The 5,909-nt window shown below is 35.4% G+C and overlaps 1 long non-coding RNA gene across 1 annotated transcript; it reads left to right on the top strand.

The window, feature by feature from the left end:
- The first annotated feature begins 402 nt into the window (after window positions 1-402).
- LOC136418909 (uncharacterized) lies at window positions 403-4,040 on the top strand. The gene is made up of 4 exons (XR_010752987.1): window positions 403-530; window positions 875-1,007; window positions 3,773-3,811; window positions 3,872-4,040. It is a non-coding gene; the product is annotated as an uncharacterized lncRNA (long non-coding RNA).
- Window positions 4,041-5,909: the final 1,869 nt, after the last annotated feature.

The following is a 5,909-nucleotide window of genomic DNA, read 5'->3' as shown; positions in this document are numbered from 1 at the left end:
CAGGTATTTAGCATAGGATTATTATTGTTGTAATAATCATCAGTTAGTTTAGTTGCTAGTACATCGAGTACAAAATCTTGTAATTTTAGTTTATATTTTGAAAATAAATAATTTTTTTTTAAGAAGTTTTCTTTGAATGAAAACTTAACTATCTGTAAACCAGGGTTGTATTTTCTCGGAAGTGTTTACAAGTTTCTGTTTAGCCATTGTAGATTTCTTTCTTGTATAGATTACAGATTTCTTCTTTTTAGAGACTCCAGATTTCTTTCTCAAACAGGTTTACCGATTTCTCCTAAGTTTTTGTAAATTTCTTTCTTGTGTACTTGTGGCGCCATTTTGCAGAAACGGGCTTGCTGTGCATTACGACAATAGTGACATACATCAAGATTTTTGAATTTATTTGTTTTTATTGTTTGGATATAAAAGTTAAAATTTTAAGTGTTACATAAAAAAATATTGTGTCTTTAAAAAATCGAAAAGTAAGAAGGAAGGGATGTCAGACCACCGATAGAAGATCTAGGGACTAGGAGGTATGATAGAAAAGAAACCGGTTGCCAAAAATTTTCCCAATAATTCTCCACATCCAATACTCATTCTAATACAGATAGAGGATACAAACAACTTGTAACAAATGTCTGTTTCTTCTAAGGCAAAGAAAACTTATCTTTTGTATCTTTGATCGCAAAGCACAGTTTTTATAAACTACTACATCAGATCAGTTGTCGAAGCTAAATTAACTCAAGACTAGCAATTTGAACTTGTGGGGTTTGAGTTTCAACATTGATCGGTGAGATCTCACAATCCTTGTGTATTATCAAAGATAGCGAATATTCTCGGTGGAGAGATAGGTAGTATAGTTGCTCATCTTTTTAAGATGAGAACCACAGCAGAAGGAAGGAAAGTCGTAGTTCCAAGGTGGAAAGAAGGGAAAAGGATTTTATCACATATCTTATTGGAAAGTGCAGGTTGCCCATCAATGAAAGGACTCCTCAGGGTTATACAGAAGGGTATGTAATTTTTTTTATTATTTGGTAGGAAATAGTTTGTACCATGCTAGATTCCAAGTCAAGGGATCATTTACTTATGGATTATGGATAAGTGGTGCATTTGAGAAAAATATACGAAGGGGAAAGAATCATTTATTTAAAATTAATGGAGTTGCCATTACAAAACGGTTCGCGTTAGGAGAAACAATTGTCCTAGCATACAGAAAATAAACATTTAACATTTAGTACGTCATGTTTGGTTATCTACGGGACTTTTATTAGAAGTTTATTTGACAAATGGGCTTCTTAGGTAACAGTGCAGTGCAGGGTTGAAGTCTGTCCGATAAGTGGTTGTAAGTTCTGAAACACCCCCCGTATTATAATAACTTCTATTATTGTGGGAATAATACTTATGAAAGGGAATTAAGGTTTTATAATACGAATTATTAAACATTCTAAATTTGTTCCTGTAGTTTCCAATTTGCAAAGTACCAGATATTTGTAACGAAGGGCTGGTAAATGTAATCTCAAAGGAACTTAAATGGATAATTTAATAATTATACCTACAATCGTTTCGAAGTTTACCTTTGAAGAGCCATTCCACAAATATGGAAATAGTTGCTGGAATGAGTACAGTTTCTAAGAACTTCCAACAAAAGTTGTAAATTCCACACAATTTGGTGAAGGAAAATTATTCACCATAGGATGGGGAAACGTTTACATATCTAAGTGTGTTGTAGTGTGTCGGTGTGAAATAATTACACGAAGAAAAATTACAACACTTTTATTACTTCTCTAAAATACAAAACCCCGGAATTTATGGGGGATAGAGTTTGTTCATCGTTTCGTGAGAGAGGAAGAAATCGTAATCATTATTGGAAGGGTGGTTGCTTAGTGGAATCCTTCGAAGAGTCTTCCACTACCTAACTTAAGAGGAAAAGACCATGTGCCAATATAGGTTAACACGAGCCTGTCCAATTGCAATATATGGGCAGTTCGAAACAAAAGGCACTTAGAACAAAACAGATCTCTGACGGTTTACCTATTTGAAACACATAATTTTGGACAGTTCAAAGCCAACCAGACATTTTAACTCATGTTGAAATATGGCCATTAGATTCCTACGAAATGGTACAGGATGATTTATGAGTGCAAGTCCATAAGTATGTGTAGCCTATGGTACTTTACATTAACTGAGCTCATCATTTTTTTAAACCTGATTGAGGTGTATTATTTAACAGTGAAATAAATTACTTCGTAAGTTGTTTCTGAGTTTGCAGTTCCAAGATCCATTACAATATGTTATATTAGGTGTACAACTTTGCTTCCGCCGTTTTTGAATAGATGTATGTAGCGGTAAGTAATGATCGAAATAAATAACCCCATGTGGGCATGCAGGAGCCTTGGGCACCTGTTAACATAACCTCATAAAAATATTAGTCTATTTGTGTCTTCATCATAAAGTTATTCGCAATTGAAAATGTCAGTGTACGAGCCAAATTCTCGTCATTTGCGGGAGGTTTTACTTTTCTGCTTCAATATGAAGAAATCTGCTGCTGAGGCTCATCGAATGCTCTCAGATACTTATGGGGAAGCCACTATTAGTGAAAGGACATGTCGTGAGTGGTTTCAGCGCTTCAAGAACGGTGATTTTCACGTCGAAGACCAACATAGCGGTGGAAGAAAGAAGGTTTTCCAAGATGCGAACTTGGAAGCATTACTTGACGAAGACTCGTGTCAAAGTCAACAAGAATTGGCACAATCATTGGGAGTGACTCAACAAACAATCTCAAAACGCCTCAAAGACATGGGAATGATTCAGAAGCAAGGATATTGGGTGCCGTACGAGTTGAAACCAAGAGATATTGACAGGCGTCTGTTCGCTTGTGAACAGTTGCTTGCAAGGCAAAGACGGAAGGGATTTCTGCATCGTATTGTGACTGGGGACGAGAAATGGGTTCATTACGATAATCCCAAACGCAAAAAGACTTGGGGATATCCCGGCCATGCTTCCACGTCGACGGCCAAACCGTCTATTCATGGTTCCAAAATCATGCTCTGTATTTGGTGGGATCAACTCGGCGTAATATATTATGAGCTGTTACAACCAACTGAAACAATCACAGGTGCTCTTTATCGAACCCAATTAATGCGTTTGAGCCGAGCATTGAAAAAGAAACGGCTGCAATACAACGAGAGACATGATAAAGTGATTTTGCAGCACGATAATGCTCGACCCCATGTTGCGCAAGTGGTCAAGAAATACTTGGAAACATTGAAATGGGAAGTCCTACCCCACCCGCCATATTCTCCTGACCTAGCTCCTTCTGATTATCACTTGTTTCGATCCATGGCACATGGGCTAGCTGACCAACACTTCCGGTCTTATGAAGAAGTAAGAAATTGGATAGAATCGTGGATCGCTTCAAAAGATGTCCAATTTTTTCAACACGGGATTCGTATGCTGCCCGAAAGATGGGAGAAAGTAGTGGCCAGCGATGGACAATACTTTGGATCCTAAAGGTATAATTAGTTTTTTACAATAAAATCGCGAAATTCGGAAAAAAAACGGCGGAAGCAAAGTTGTACACCTAATAATAAAAATTATTTCGCAAATCTAAATTTTCTAGGCGGGTCATTCAAAAAGAGAAGAGATACATTTTTAGAATATAAAAACCGATAGATACAAAATCATTTTTAGGTGTAAAATCTATGAATTCTATAATTATTGAAGCTTATTGGTTTGACTGATATGCAACCAATATTACACCCAATGTTTTTTGCAGATTAGCAATTCAGTCACCGAAGATACTTCTGCGATAATGGTAAATCATTTAATCCTTCATGAATTGTAACTATATACAAATAATGTCATGTATTTTCAGGAAGGTGCTTCAGAAAGTATAAGTATGGATCCAATACTAGTTGACGACTTTTACTTAACCCTTGCAAATTTAAAATATCCAAATCAACTGCTAAAAAAGGCTGGAAGATCTTTAAATTCAAACACGCGTCACAACTCATCAGCCTTAAAAAAGAATTGGAACTCCAAAAAAAGACTCAGAATTGACTCAGAAAACACTTAGAAAATCAACTCAACATTCTTCAAAAAGACTATCAGTTGTTGAAAGAGCAATATGAGGCCAAAATGCAAAGTTTGGAAACCGACCCTGTAAGTTAATGCGATTTTGATTGTTTTGAATTAATTTAATTATCATTGTTATTTTTTAGAAAGCCACAAATTGGAAAATATTTCAAAGGAATAAGCACGTAAAACTAAAAAGTTTTCTTGTCGCAAATAAAGTTAAACATTTTGACTCTAGAATCCGCCGAAGAAAAAAATGATACAGGTATTTTGCGGAGCAACACCAGAACAAACTTCAAGTATGAGGCTTTAGTATCAAAAGTTTTTAAGAAGAGGCCCCAAGACTGTACATTAGGGTGTGCCAGTCTACACATCCCAGTTTTCCCATTGGGGAAAGTACTTCTATCCCGGACTACTTCTACAGCCGGAAAATGGCGGGTATTGGGCTTTCTTTGGGAGAGTTATCCGTTGCCAATAGATAGTTTAAAAATTTAAAAACATAAAAGTGAATTAATTAGTGCCTCCGAACTAAAGGTTGCCCCCATTTCCGATTAAGGTGTTGCACGCACATTGAAAAATAAATGTTTTATTTTGGGGTTATTCGCCAAGGATCGCTTTTCAAATTTATGGCTTATTTGCTTTGAATTTCATTCTTTAATCCATTTGGGATCAATTTTTTTTTCTACAACTTTTGAACATTTTTAGATAGTTTGTGGTGTTATTATTTAAGATAAAATATTATTTTTGTTAAAAAAAGCTCTAAACATCTAATTACAATAATTGTTTAATGGAGGGTATATACTATGCATTTAATAGTGGAGCCAGTATTATTTTTCGTGCCAGTAAATTTAGATTGCGTAACTGGCGCGCAAGTTAAAACTTTGCATGCATGGACCGAAAAGTCTGCAGGCTTCTGAAATTCACTTACGCCAGTGACGACTCACATCGATACGAAAATATTCCGTATTTTGCACGTGTAAACAATCACTTGCTGGCGAGTTCGCTAGTTAAGCCGTGTTTACATGATGCAAGCTTCTGTTTGCGCAAGTTCTTGATTGCAAGTCCCTGTAATTTGTCAACAAAATTGTTACTGTTTACACTACACAACCATTTATGCAAGATTTTTATTAGAAATGTGGCAGTTGTATGATGTAGTGTTCATTATGGAAACATCTGAAATTGTTAATTTTGGTGTGAATATTTTATGCCACGGGATAAATGAAGAATTACGCGCGTTGTTACAAAAAAAAGCCGAAAAAGGAGGGTTTGGGTAAAACCGTGGATAAATCGAATGCAAAATTTAGGAGCATGAAATATTTTGCTTAAGGGATTATCATGCGAAGGCCCCTCAGCTTACAGAAATCACCTGAGAATGTCAAAAGATATGTTTGAAAGTCTGTTAGAATTGGTGACACCACAAATTTGACAAAATGCTTTGCCAAATTTGCAAGCTTTGCCTGTTACAGTAAAACTAGAAATTACTGTAAGATACCTTGCTACAGGAGATAATTTTTCTTCGCTTATGTATTTATATAGAATTCCTAAAAGCACCATAAACCAGTTTATCTCATTTGTGTGTACAGCTATCTATCAAGCACTGAAACCGTTTATTATGGTAAGGGGTCTGGTACGTTTATTTGGCTCACAGGTTTTTAATTTTACAGTGTTTTAATGCATTCTATTTCAAAGTAGACCTTCTATGGAATATATTAAAATGAGGATGAATTGAAATTTGTTAAAAAAAATTCCTAGATAAATTACTTCCCAAATAGCATTTCTACACTAATCTCAATAATTTTATTCAATACTAAAGTAATTAAAAAATACGTGATTTACTC

The sequence above is a fragment of the Euwallacea similis genome, unplaced genomic scaffold (assembly GCF_039881205.1).
Source record: "Euwallacea similis isolate ESF13 unplaced genomic scaffold, ESF131.1 scaffold_44, whole genome shotgun sequence".
NCBI classification, from domain to species: domain Eukaryota; kingdom Metazoa; phylum Arthropoda; class Insecta; order Coleoptera; family Curculionidae; genus Euwallacea; species Euwallacea similis.
This window is presented reverse-complemented; position numbering and strand designations above follow the sequence as displayed.